The sequence below is a fragment of the Chroicocephalus ridibundus genome, chromosome 5, assembly GCF_963924245.1.
Source record: "Chroicocephalus ridibundus chromosome 5, bChrRid1.1, whole genome shotgun sequence".
Taxonomy (NCBI): domain Eukaryota; kingdom Metazoa; phylum Chordata; class Aves; order Charadriiformes; family Laridae; genus Chroicocephalus; species Chroicocephalus ridibundus.
In genome coordinates, this window is record NC_086288.1 from 51,807,833 (window position 1) to 51,823,176 (window position 15,344).

Sequence of the window (15,344 nt, forward strand, 5' to 3'; positions counted from 1 at the left end):
CTTTGGTGGCTTTATCTATTATCTTTTGGTTCATTTGCATACTGGGATGAGCACAGTTTTGTTTCAGTTGCTCCGTTTAGGCTCCCCAGAAGCACAACAGGCAGCTGCTGCAGAGATTCTCATTTCCTGGAAAACAGAGCTCAGTGTTTCATGTAACGGAAAGCACTTATATTTTATTTTGATAGGAAAGATGAGTGGTACTGAGATAATGGATATAGTCAGCCACAGTAGAGGACAAAAAGTTGGTTTATTTTTGGCCCAGCAGTTATTGGCCATATACTCAATAATCAGAGCATAAAACTAACAGCAACTGCCACATTAGCTTTCTGAATAGGTACAAAAAGAAAAGCCAGTAACTTCATCTTACTTATGCTCCAAAACATATGTTTAGATCAACAAAAGGAAGACTGATCTACCCTTTCGTATCTGTCCTTGATAAAATCTATGTTGCTCTTCCACGCTATTAAATATAACATGACCTTCTTGAGGTCTTTTGCAAGATTTCATCAGAGGGAGATAGCTTCCTGTGTTGTTCAGTACCTCTTTAATACCCATTTTTTGAATTATCAGTAAAATCTAGCCAAGGTAACACAGTCTCTGATGATATCATCATGAGCTTAATGGATGGTATGTTAGCCTCTTCGTTTAAATATATACTTTACATTTTTCATTTCTTTTCCTGGCTTAACATTAAATTACAGACCTCCTCCAACATCACATTTATGACAAACAGAAGCAACTGATGAGCACAAATTAAGGCCAAACATATAGGAAGATTTTGTTGTAATTAAAGTAATTAGCTAGTAGTCAGGTTTTTATGGGTTACTTTCGTTAACAGAAGAAACCAAATAAGGTGACATACTCTTTGATATAACAGGATTTCAAAGGACACCCAAAAGTCCTGGCTTCAGAACCCAGCAGAGTCTCTACAGACAACCGTTTGACCCATCAGAGATCCAAAGTCTCTCCCCAGACAGGAACAAATTCCCCGCTTTCCCTCCAGCCCATCTTGCACAGATCCCAAAGGCCGTGCTTTCAGTCTCTCTTTCTTGCCTGATCAGCTATTTGACTATTTCACACTGTCAACTTCTAGATACTCCACTTTCTCAAAGTAATTTAGGATTTTGCTGTGTATGAACTTTGGGCAGTAGATCCTAGTTTAACCTAGCCCACTACAGAGCATCACGAATTAAAGGCAACTTAGATCTCTAGCAATTTAAGTGCAGCAAAGATTGTTGTAGTTTGTGTTGCACTGCAATGTCAAAGCTTCTCTTCCTGAACTGTCTTGCTAGTGTACCCTTATGAGGGCACTAAACACTTCAAATATCACAGATTTATTAATGGAAATTTTGATCTTACCTCCTGCATATATTCAAAATTTATTATGCATACACTGAATAATTACGTCTCCCCAAGTGGAGCAATTGTTACATATGAAATGGTGAATGCTGGCACACCAATTCTCAAACAAAAGAACTCACAGATATTTGAGCAGAGCTTCCAATAAAAATGGTTCTTTAACAAAGATGTAGTATTTATTTATTGGCTAAAATGACATTTTTCACTAAAAGACAGTGTGCACTCCTTTGACAAATTACATTTAAATTTAATTTACATGTGCTCTGAGAATCTCTTTCTCTAACACAAAGATCTAACCATGGAATTCATTTTCCTCTTTTCTTACTACCCGCCCAAATACAGCTTTCAGTAAATAAGTGAGGAATCCCCATTTACAGAAGGGCTGTTTATAGCTAATATCAACTTGAGAGACTACATTAAGTACAGCATCGTTACAGGGCATCATCCTCTCCCTGCAGAAAGGAGCACTTTCAGATCTGGAAAATCTAAGTGTTCTTGATGCTACCATAAGAAAAAAAATAATTCTGCTTTACTCCTCCACACCAAAAAGCTATTAACTAATATTAGACATGACTCTCTACTGAAAATGAAGTATACCCAAACCTCTACTGAAAGACTGTTTCAGTACAGAGCTTTTCTGCCAGGCTTCCCTTTATCAGTATGAGATAACTTAAGAACTTTGTCCACAGTGACTCAAAATATTATTAGATAAACAATGTCGATACAGACATGCTCTTACACCAGTGTATACATGCTTAAGTGTTTTCTATAGGGACTCTAAAATGTTTGGGTTATATTAAAAGACATTTGAAAATAATCCAGTAACCTAGTACACTAACATCCCCTTTTACATAGTTTTATAGCAACAGAAGAATTAGAGACATTTGCTCTGAACATGGGTATCTGCTGCAATAAACATAAAATAGGCTTTCTCCTCCACCAGTACCAGGCAACTGCCTTCCTACCATGCACAGCGATCCCAAAACTGCCCTAAAATGTACTTCGAGGTTTCCCAAGCATGAAAGAATTTCAGCCTGGCACAGAACTGGCAGCACCTTCTTTGTATCGTTCCAAAGCTGCTTCGCAGCTGAGGCCACGAGCAGAACAGGGGCAACATAATCATGTCTTACTGCTACCTTCACTCTGCCTTTCCCTACTGCAGAGCAAAAGCATCCTGCATCCCCAACACACTCAGTGCTGAGCTGGCCGGCAGCCAGCTTTCCTCTCTATGGTTCTCTGCTGCAAATTAATTCCCTGACCTGCAGTGCACAGCATTTTCAATCCTCTCTGCTCACAGTCTTAGATAATAGGCAGTTTCTCCGAATGACCTATTTGATCCATACGAGCAAGTGGAAACACATGAAAGAACTTGTTAACATGGGAAACTACAATAGGACACACTATTATGATCCTTTTTTTTCAAAGAAAAAGTATGTTACAATATTAATCACTCCCTACATAAGATCAGACATGAAACCAAAACGCGGAAAGGAAATAAAATTCTTGTTAGTTCATAGAGTTGTACTGATGGCCGAACTGATGGCTGGCATTTTATATTTTCTAGCTATCATACTAATCATTCTATATGGAAAAATAATAGAAGTCACCAAAAGTTTCCCAACAATGATGAAGAAAAGCTGCTAAACATACAAGATTTAAAAAGACACAATTAGTTATTTACTAATTAGAAATGTTTATTGCGGCAAATTGGTTTTGTACCTTGCTATATCTTCCCACCGACCAAGAAAAGGTAAATTCAAAAATCAGCATTCATAGCCTAAGTCCAACAGGAGAAAAAAAAATTAACTTTTCTGATACTTACAGGCTATTTAGTGTATTTAGCACAATTATAGTCAGGTTCTTTTTCTTCATTCACGGTTCTTTGAAGTACATTAAAAACATATGAGAGGGTTGACAAGCCTGTGTGTTTTCAAAAGAAGTGTTCCAAGGTTTCACTCAGTTGCATACCCAAACAACAAACAGGTACCTGACATCAACTGTTTGAAGATGTTAGGCAGCAGGGAGAAGACATCTGTTGGAGCAATGCAACTCACACAAGTAATCATTACTAGGAGTAATGAAATGACAAATGTTGTAATCAATTATAAAACAACTGAACTGGAGATGAAACTCTAAAGAAAAAAACACCACACAACTTACAAGTTCTATTATCATAGATAAACAGTACAGCAGAAGTGTGCATTGTCTGGAATTTAAGGTTAATCTTCACATCATTACTTAAATAACAAATGCTTTTCTTCTCAGTTTCACTTTCTTTCCTAAACTGGCACTGCCCTCATTCAAATTAAATTGGAAGAGCATGATTCCCTCCTCACCACTGATCAATGAGTAGTGGCCAAGCATTCCAACACAACTGAATGGGCTGGAGAGGATCTGCTTTTGGTTTCTACTTTTTCCCCTCTACTGTTAAAAATATCTTTGTCTACTACAGTTTCTAAACTTTGGGAACACGAAGGCTTCTTCCAGTCAACTTCTTCCCCTGATCTCAGTAATTACCCTGCTGTCTCTTTCAATGACCTCCACTAACACAACTAATATAATGTCTCAAGGGTTGCAAATTAAGCAGGCTACAAAGACTTGGCCATTACTTTAGCTAAAAGTACTCCTGGCTCAATCCACACTGTTCAACCTCGATATCAATTAACAAAATAACATCAGGAATAGATTCTTGCCAACTTCTAACCAATCATTAGGTTTCAGAATCCAGCACAGAGTTTCTCACAGCTTTAGCTTAACTTGTCTCATTTAACAAGATCTATTTCTGCATAATTCTACAAAAAAATGTTTTTCAATGGACAGATGCAATCAAACATGAAAACGTTGCACCTCTGAACTGCCTCATTGTTCACAGTGATTATGGTACATACTCCCAGTTTGCTCTTGTCAAGAATGTTAATGAATACAATTAGTGTTTCTTAGATAACTCACTGCCAATCCACTATGACACCGGCATTGTCCTATGAGTTATTTAACAGCTCTTCACAGATACCTTCTTCGTCAAGGGATGCTCATTAATGCTGACTTCCTTTTAAAAAATTGCTTTCTCTTCGTCACGGATACAATTCAGATAAAGCACAGAATAAAAGGGTGGTTTTTTCTTTCCTAGAGATTCCTTATTCTCATACCACTTAAACTTATCAGATAATAGGAGACACCTTCAGATAAGTTTCTTTTACACGTAAAATAGAAAGCCACTTTTCATCAAAGATGGACAAACGGCATAAGGCCATTTTGCAGTGTAAGTGTTAGGCAGCAAGGCCAACTTGAGAAATTAGCCCCTTATCTCACCTACTCTGCAGCTTCTGTTCCCATCTCCAGGCTGTCACAGGCTGTCTCACCAGCACTCTCCGCTTACTTGTACAGGGGGCATATGTGAATGGTTTCAGTGCACTGAGCCACAGTAACCCAGGTCATTTCACTATTAAAGTTCACAGAATGACTCTGCAAATATGCGTACCAGTACAGCTGAAGATGTGGTTTCCTAGAGGTCTAAAGGTGACCACAGCGTACTCAAACTGGTTATGGATAAGGATCTATGCACCCACCCCTCTCTCTCTCTCTGCAGGCTGCTCCAGCTGTATGTCAGCACTTCTATGCCATCTTGCACCCACACAGACAGTGGATCAACACGACCATTTGGCTGACAGCATGACCTCACGAAAGCTTCCTCTACAACCAGGCTTTCAGGTGATCCCACCCACTCCATGGCTGTTCCCTCACTACTAGAGCAGGAGCCAGGTTCCTGGAGCACATGGACTGGTGCTAGAAGGAAGGACGGACAGACAAGGCTACCTCTTTTGATGGCAGCACAGTCTCAAATCAGTTTAAGCTAATGAGAAGCTGTGGTTTGAAGGGTGTGCCATGCTGAAGCGTGGCTATAGGAACAAGCATAGTGTAAACTGGGAATGGAAAACCTTTAAATTGACGCTGCCCATGGACCATGGAATTATGCCTAAGGAATTATGTGTGATAACACAGCAATACATGTTTGTGCAGATTTTTTTTTTTAATAAAATCAAAGTTTCTGTCTTGTTTGCCCATACTCAGCCACATATCCAAGCAATAAAACAAAGAGATTTACCAAAACTAAAGTGTTTGTAACATTTCTACTGCATGCCCAAGGGCTTGCTTGAATCAAAGCAAGCACTGGACAATCCATATGCACAGCTGCTAAAGTTATCATAGGACTCCGACCAAAACCACCCAAATTTAATTATGTTTTTTTCTGAAATCATTCTATGCATTTCCATCAAGACACTTATAAAACCTAGCAGCGTTAATCCATGGCACTGTAGATTTAAAAGCCTTAACCTGCTACGTGAGAAGGAACACACTTTGCATTAAGAAAGAATGGAAAATCAGATTTCATTGAATACATTGAGTTATGTTGAAGTCCTGCAGCTGTAGACAAAAGATAAAGAAAGGCCAATACAGTATTATACCACCAATAAAGAGTTATATCCAGCAATAGTTCAACTCAAAACTGCAGAGCCCAAATCTTTGTAGACGTCTATTCTGTTCAGGCCTAGGATCATTTCTACAATCTGTATGTTTTAAATGAGCGATTTAAGGATGTCCTAAAAAACTTACATAAAGATAATGCTGCCTTCCCTGTTGAGGAAGGCCCTCAAAATTTTATTTTCTCAATTATAAAATACTTTCAGACTCTTATTTGCATTGCAGAATAAGGCAGACAACCAGAAATATGTTAATTAGATCTACCAAGATAACTCTTCAGAGAATTCAAGCTACAGAGTTAAATTATTTCCCAGTCAAATTTGCAAAATCCCTATGGTGAACAATAGTACAAATAAAGAGGGCTGACACAGAGGCCAGAGGTTGGTAGGAATGTGTGAAAACAGGAAATATTTTTTAATCCCAATTATCACACAAGTTGAAAGTAGACAGGACTCTGCAAGCCTGCTAGAATTCATCCTTGTTTCTTTATGAGATATCAGACCTAACCAGAAAAAAAAACACAAAAACAAAAAAAAGACTTTCTAACAGTATCAAAACCAATTCTAAAGTAAAAATTACAAGAGCTTACATCAATAAGACAGTTTATCTCTGTGTCTCAGTTGCACAAATCAATTCAACAAGCTTTGCAGCCTAAAGATGATCACTTGCACTTCTACATGAACTACTATGCTGTTATATTATGAGCACTATATAAGTGGAACAAAAACAACTTTAGTACTAGTCACAGATACCCTGGGGCACCTGAGAAATCAAAGAATACAAATATCTGTAGCTTGGTATTTGCTTAAGTAATCTTCATGCACAGAAACCTTGAGAAATGGCAATGTATTCTCAAGGCAAATCCAAGAATTTATGTTGTGTGCATCATAGAGTTGTATCAAGAGCACTAAATTTTTTTAATTAAATTCTGGGCTTTTTTCTGAACTATGGAACAAGGAGCAGTATCGGCATATAAAAGAAGTTAGCTTTATTTGATTCGCAGCAGGAAGAACAGTGTACTTGGTGTAATACTGTTGTTGTTAATCTCAACACTACTTTTGAAAGTGTTGGAAAAAAAAAGCTTTACTCTGTAAAAACAGGAAATCCAGCAGAAGAGAGTAGATGGCATAAACAAAAAGGTATGCATTCTTAACCAACACAGCAGAATTTCTGCATAATTCATTTCACACAAGAATTTATTTCCCAAAGCCTTTAAAATAAGAAATCTTTATGAGTAGCGCACAAGCACGTAGTAATAAACCTACCATCCTATGCCTGCTCTCCAACAAACTTTTCCTTATCGCAAACTGTTTTCATATCAACCATTTCAAACTTCTCTGAAGCAATACTAACTTGCTAATACACGCAAATTCTTTCAAAAATTAATAATTTTCGTAAAGATCTGTCTTAAAATCTGCATTTTTTCCCACAAAGAACATTGTGATGCCATGAGCTAACACAGAATCTTTCCAAAGCGTAAGTTGAGGCAGAACTCCTCCAAGGAACTCTGAGTTATCACTGAACTATTTAAGCTTCTCCTCTCTAATTTTAAAGTTACAATGACTGGAGAAGCTACCCTAATGGCTAACAGTTTATTTTCTTGCCATCACCTTGAACTCCAGCCATTCAATTAGTCGTTTACTGTTAAATTGTACATTAACTGTAACAATAGGGCAGTCTGAAATTCATCTATACTCTCAAAACTCCAAAATATTTTGTAATCCCTCCTTTTAATATGTAGAAGTCCTTGTTGTGCCCAGTGCATAATATATATGTGTGTGTGTGTATATGTAGATAAACATCTAAAGGCTTCCTTTTGTTTAATGAAAACTTATGAAAATCTGACACATCAGAAAACAAGGTGGCACAATATTCCACAAAATATTCTTCATAATAATCCATTATTCATATTTGAAATACATATATAGACACAGTGTTGTAATATTGGTGTTATATCCCTTGAAAATAGATGAAATAGTCAATGATTTATGAATCATTTCATATAGAAAAAGTCAGCCTTTATTTTAACTTTTAACTATATTAAGGTCACAATGAAAATTAAATTCCACTGCTAAGAAAGGTCTTTAAAAAATAATTTGCCTTGTCTTTCTTATCATACTTCCCCAGCATTAAAGGAAAATTAAATGAAAGAAAGGGTTTATTCTTATATGATTAAGTGAAAAAGCTTCTAGCAGAAGACGACAGACTTAATCCCCAAGTATGGAAATATCACCAAATAAATAATTTGCATGTATTATTAATGTTGGTAACATGGTGCTACCACACACATATGGAGGAAAGAAGAGAAATTGCAGCATATTTAAGTCATGAGACTACCATAAACAATTCAGTGGCAAATACAAGAATTTATCCTTCTTTGCAACAGTAAAAAAAAAAATTAAAAAGGAGAAATACAGCAGAGCTGACAGCAATCCTCTCATTGCTCCATTGAAGAAAGTGAAAGAACTATACAGCCCTGATAGTGAGACACTTCACATTACATTAATTCCTACAGAAGCAGATCTGGTATAGTCTCATACTTCACAAATGCTGGGAAAAGTCAGTTTTAAAGTGACCTGGCTCTGCTGTCCTCAGTTAGCCTTCAAATGCTCTGGGAATTACACCAGTGTGTCTCAGGTTCACTATGTCAATATTGAATCAAGATACCAACATGTCAGTTTTTCTTAATGTAAGAAGTATGACCTAGGGCAGATAATCATGCATTAAGAAATGCAACATCATCTTTTAAAATAGAATGTTAGAAGACTTTATAACCTCAGAAATTAAGAGCTTTCTATAGCTGGGTCCTCTGTCACGAAGAAGAAAATATCATTTTTTTAATTTGAACAAAACTTGTGACAACTGAACCAAAAAAACCCAGAAGAATACTGTCTTAATTGAAGTACAGATAAAATATTAGTCTTGCTCTCCTGTTAGCTCTTCATGTTTTAAATGGATGAATACCTCATCTTCCAAAGACAGTGCTTTTCCATAGGAGTTTGCATGCAATGAATGCAGTCTTTGTGAGCAGATGGTGCAGCATAACCACACATCACAGTCCCTTCAATAACAACCTATGGCTTCCCCAGCACCCAATTTGGTATAATCACATCCCTTTTTTCACTGATAAAAAATTAATTGTATTTTGTATACAAAGATAAGTTCTCTTTTCATTATTTAGCAACTTGTCAGTCCAGCTTCAGTTTCACCCTTGTGCATTATTGATTGCCACCTGTGTTGTCATTCCATGCCACACCAAGTTTTATTTCTTTTTAAAGATATATATATATAAATATATACATAAAAATTTGAAACTCACACTCTGAAGATGTTTTCCATTTCCCACTACAGAGAAATCCACACATGTTCAATGACCAAGTTATCTGCACCTCAGTCATGGTTCTCCTCCACTTGGGAAATTGTACTAAACATTTTGCAAACCCTGCAACAACTTCAGCAGTGTGTGTGGTGATGGTGTTTTGTGGGTTGTTTTTGTTGTGTGGGTCTTGGTTTTTTTTAAAGTAAAGAAAAAAGCAATCTAGAAATCTACCCATGTACATGGTACAAGCTGAGGTAAAAGGCAACTGGACTGGTTTCCCTGCATCAGGCAGAAATTGGTAACTACCTCCTAAAGCGACCCATTATCAAACACCATCACTGCTTCAACAAAACACTAAACAGTATCAGGTGAAGAGCTTCCCTCACTTTTAGACTTGTCTTATCCATCCATCTCCAGCTTCAAAAGGCAAATAACGTTTCTAAACTTTTAAGATCCGCAAAAAGCATATTTCAAAGATGAAGAGTGTAATTAATTTTTTTTTTTTAATTAAATTTTGATTCAATAAGGCCAAGTGTAAGGTCCTGCACCTGAGCCTGGGCAATCCCAAGGAGAAGGGCTTGGGGGTGCTGGTTGATGAAAAACTGAATACGAGTTGGCAATGTGTGCTCGCAGCCCAGAAAGTCAATCGCAACCTAGACTGCATGAAAAAAAAAGTGTGGCCAGCAGGTCAAGGGAGGTGATTCTGACCCTTTATTCTGCTCTCGTGAGACCCTACCTGGGGTACTGCATCCAGTTCTATAGTCCTCAGGCACAGGAAAGACATGGACCTGCTCAAAGAGTAAGTCCAGAGGATGGTCACAGACAGTCAGTAGGCTAAAACACCTGCTGTACAAGGACAGGCTGAGAGAGTTGGGGTTGTTTAGCTTATAGAAGAGAAGGCTTCAGGGAGACCTTATAGCAGCCTTCCAGTATTTAAAGGGGGCCTACAAGAGGGATGGGGAGGGACTCTTGATCAGGGATTGTAGTTACGGGACGAGGGGTAACAGTTTTAAACTGAAAAAGGAGAGGTTTATATTAGATATTAGGAAGAAATTCTTTACTGTGAGGGTGGTGAGACATGAACAGGTTTGCCCAGAGAAGTTGTGGAGGTCCCACCCCTGCAAGTGTTCAAGGCCAGGTTGGATGGGGCTTTGAGCAACCCAGTCTAGTGGAAAGCATCCCTGCTCACCACAGGGCGAGTGGAATGAGATCATCTTTAAGGTCCCTGCCGCTGTGACAAAGGAGATTCCCTAGATGGGCTCCTGGCACTATTTAACCCTCTACCATCTTATTACTCATTGTTTCCCACAGACCATTTTTACCCTCTTTCCACACTCTACAGTAAGCACCTCCAGCCTGTAGGTTCAAACCACTCAAACACATTCAACACATTCAAACACGTACCCCTTTACCATAAGAGCAAAGCTTCATTTTCATTGACACTTGAATCTCATCTCATAACGATGCTTTCAGTCGATAAATTGATCCAGAAAAAATATGGCGCTAAGTCTGGCTGAAACTCAGCATTTTTTATAACATTCACCACATATTTTATATTGCTACAGAAACTGAGACAGACAAGTGATAACAACACAACACTGAAATATACTTCAGCCTTCTCTAAGGGCTCCAGTTCCTCAGCAACATTAGCTTATGCTGTGATAGGTAATGAGGTTCAGATTCATAGGTGTCTGCATCTCACCCACTATACAGAGGGCTGACCTATGCATTAAGCAGCCCACTAAAGCCTACATTTTAAAGCCTAATGTTACAGCAAACTGAAACTGCTGATAGCTGACATGAAAATGCTGGACTGCCAATTGTGGTAATTCTAGAGGTGCTTCCCAAGCAAGGAAATAGCAGGAACAGAGTGAAGAGCCAGTATAATATGCTACCAGTCAACGCAGTGTCAATCACTCCTACCAGTGAGCCAGAAACAGTCATGTTTCACAAATACTATGAATTCCCCATTTTACTACTCTGTAGCACACTGCAAGGGATAAAACAGCCAGGCAAGTCTGTGGTTTGCTTCAGGTCAGTGCCTTGACAGGGGCAAATTCCTTCCTAGTGTACTTTAGCAGATCAAATTACACATGGCTGAGACACAATCTGCAGTTCAAGGAATAATTTTGATAAAATCATGCTGGGAACTGACTCATATGCTATTCTAAGGCCTCACTACTGTATGCAGAGAAATAATTCTCAGCCTACTGAAACAGCAAGTTCTATGATCCTAAAAACACTTTCACAGTGTTAAGTACTTATACACAGGTTCAGTGTTTACTTATCAAGTCCTAACAAAATCTCTGGGTTAGAAGCAAAGGGGTTTTGTTTTGTTTTTTTTTTACTTTTACTCTTAAACAAAACCAATGAAGTTCTATAATATGTAACATAAAACCTAATTCCATTTAAATGGTTGAAAAATTGTTTTAAACCAGTTTATCAACAAGTAACAAAATATTAATCAATGTGAATATAACAATGATCAAGCAAATTAATCACTCATGCATTTGTGATCGTTCTCTAAATTAAACATACATAAAATAGCATTACTTCTTCTGAAAGTCAATTCCATGTGATGTTGGGAGCAGCACAGAAAAGGACAGCTTATTATAACCCTCATATAAAAATACCTCAATGAATTATTTGCGTTGCAGGGAAGAAACCTCAGACAGACTAACATTGCATGTTACTCAAGAGGCACAGATGCAAACATGCTTTTCTTAAAAAAAAAAGAAAAAAAGCATTTTCCTTCTATTACCATCAATGAAGTTCAGCAAATCAAAGTATGACCTAGGTATTACCTACCCTTTTTTTCATTTAAGAAAAACTTACATTTCGTTTCATCATGCATCTCTGCACACTTAGATTATTGTTAATTTTAAAAGAAACCACTAGAGGAAGAAGTGGTTTATTTAGCTGGATAGGTATTAACCACACATAAAAACAAGATACTGTATTAACATTATATTCTTAGAATATTCTACTACTGACATGCAAACACCAAAGCAAAACAAGCGATGTCATTTTTATAATAGGCTACTATAACTGGAAAAAAGTGTTACATTGCATTAATGTGAAAATGAAAAGGGAAGCTTTGAAAACCACTACCTTGATTCTTATTCATAGATATATAGTACTTTATTCATAGATATATAGTACTCAGCATCATGCTATACAGTCAGCTCACAGCATTTGAAATCCAAGTTGCAAGATCTTCAGAAGTTTTGATAAGTTAATTTTTTATAAAAAGCGTGGATTTTTATCAAATAGTGCCAAGGCAAAACAGTGTAAAACAACATTCAGAATTGCAGTTCTTTACTAAGGAAGCATCAACAGTCATGAAGACTGAAGTTCTCTGCATATCCATAACACCACTATGCACCATACTTTCAACTGGTCTTGACTAATACTGCTGGTTTTGTTCAGATAGAAAACTTTTAAGTATTTCCACTGTAAAGCATTACATCCTTTAGTAAGAGTCCTTTTGTTTTGTCTGAATCTGTTCACATACTATAGTAAACGTGTAGCTCTTTAACAATAATACCAAAAATGGAAAATATAGACAAAGATATAAAACTTGCAACTTCATATAGTTAAGATCCAACAGAATATAACCCCTCTCTAAGAAAGCGCCACAGTTTGTAAGACTTGTCTGTCTTTCAGAAAAATCACACTAATTTAAAGACATTTCTCTCCTCTAGTCAATAAAACAATATAAATTTTCAAAACATCATTTGTTAATCAAGCAGATACTATCAGTAAAATCATCTGAAAACAAGTAACCCAGGAATGATTAATTAATGTTGAAATCAGATGAAAAGGCAGAATGTCAAGGGATTGTAGAAATCTTTGTCACTAGAAAATACTAAAAGCTGATAGGAGGACTAAGCCAATGCAAATGTTATGGAGATAAAAATTGGGAATAACCTGGAAATCTTAATAATACAAGGAAAACAAGGACAAAATCGGAAAAAAAAAAGAAATCATGCAAAGACTGGGAGTCTAGTTAACCATGTTCCGTGGTCACAAGGTCCTTTTCGAAAGCATTGCTTGAAGAGTCAGACAGAGCATGTTTCTTAAAAAAAAAAAGTCTGAATTGTTTGAATGTTGCAGATACCACAGGGGTATTGCACAATGTAGCTGCTATCCTACTTTCACATGCATAACCTTCCATTACAACCATTTTGACCCCAGGCTGTTGGTTCTCCATCTTCCTCAAACTCTACCATACCTTAGGCTAAAACTGATTTTTCCTCTTGCCGTGCAATATCCGATTAGCAAATACCTGTAGTCTGAATCCTTACTAAAATACTGCTCCTACTCTTGTTTGGCATTTACATGACAAATTCTTAAAAGGAAAAAACAAAAAAAAATCCTTTGCTTTTACACAAAGTACTACAAAATAATGTAAATCCTAATTAACAAAACCATTTTTGACATGACATTTGCGATGATCTGACCTATTCTGCAGCACTTTGCAAATTAGAAGTTACAAAAATAGCTACATGAAAAAATAAAAGCATCTCCATCTTTTCTTCCAGCTCTAGCAACAGATTGTTTTAGTAACAGCAATCTGTTTGACAAATGAAAAGAAGAAATTACCAGGCATCAGAAGGTATTAAGAGTCACAAGATGGTGAGTCACTATATAACAAGCCAAGAAAACTGACCAAGGAGCTACCTGAGTCTGCGTTTCTTGCATTACTACAGGTGAAACATTCAGAGAAGCTATTTTTGGAACAGAACAACTCCCCAGGTCTACCTATACTACAAGAAACAAATCAGAAAGCCTGTGCACCTGCAGATAAACAGGAAATAAATTGTCATCTCCAGGGGTAAAAAAAACAAACAAGGAGTTTATCTTGCACCATGATCCTGTTCATCCATCCTTATTATCAGAAAACATTTCCTAAAAAAACAGTCTGGAAAGAATTTGCCTAGAAAACTTGTGGAATGTCCATTATTGGAAGTTTGTAAGAATAAGTCAGATCAATATTTGTGAAGAGTGATTTAGGTACAGCTCACACATAAGACTGAAGTCAATGATCTTTCAAGGTAGCTCTCACCCCTATTTCCCTCCCCGCAAAGTCTCTGCCTTCACAGTGACTGACAATACAGCAGGAAACTGCAAAGATATTCAAAGCAGACAGAAGTATTAAAATTGTTTCTGACATAACAATACATTGACTGTCAATGCTTCCTCTGTAAGCACTCTTCAAAAAAGCTGCACTTTTAAAGTTTAGTTCTCTTGCAAGCAAGCACATAGTAGCTGACGTTTCTTTTCAACAGACTCAGCTAACTTAATGTGAACATTTGCTATGATGATCAGGGCACTGTTCTTCAAAGTCATCTAAACTTGATTAATGATGACATTTTTTCCACACACTGAAGTTTGGTACATATTACAATTAGTAACAGTAAAATTCTAGCAAGGGGTGAATCAAAATATGTCCTTTACACTTAACTGTCATTTTTTACCTAGTGGAGATGTAAATGAATCTTTATTACTATAGAATTCACCTGAGTTGACAGCAAGTGTTTACTTTTTATACAGAAATCTTCCTACCAGCTGAGCATGGTGTATTCTGGACTTGAGCCTACTTTGGGTGTGACCGGGAGAGGAAGTACCAAAGCAGTCACACATGTACAAAGTGTACCATCGAAGTAGTTTCTACCTCTAAAAACTTGAATTTTATTATTGAAAAACTTGGTGTAGAATGGCATACAGTGTGACAAGGAAAGTTATATTTTCTCAATTGTTTTTCAGTTTCTGAATTGTTTTTCTCAGTAAATCAAGTAACAAAACCAAGTTAGAGAGTTAGACTTAGCTGAATTGGTCTGTGTAGTCTCTGGTTCTTCTCCCTTCAAGTCTCTCTCAAAGTATAGCCATAGTCACAGCAAATACTCTCATAAATCTTTTTAGGTGAACTATACTATACAACAGGAATTTAGAGACAGATTCATACTTTTGAAGTAATTTACAGATAAACCCCTCTTTCGCTTGGTTCCTCAGTAGTTCCTCTCATCTTCAAGACTATATACGTGAAGCAGATAATAGTCTTTTCAAAAATCAGCAAAGGTACCAGGTTTCTTCACGTAGTTCATTTACTAACAGAAAGCTATCTGATTCATGAGGCATGAAAGCTGAGCACCTACAAAAGACATGGCTACTTTATACTGCCTGA

At 37.0% G+C, this 15,344-nt stretch overlaps 1 protein-coding gene across 5 annotated transcripts in view; it reads right to left on the reverse strand.

Moving 5' to 3' along the window:
* Positions 1–15,344, reverse strand: part of ZFYVE28 (zinc finger FYVE-type containing 28) — a 164,033-nt gene that overhangs the window by 71,001 nt on the left and 77,688 nt on the right. The window lies entirely within an intron of this gene.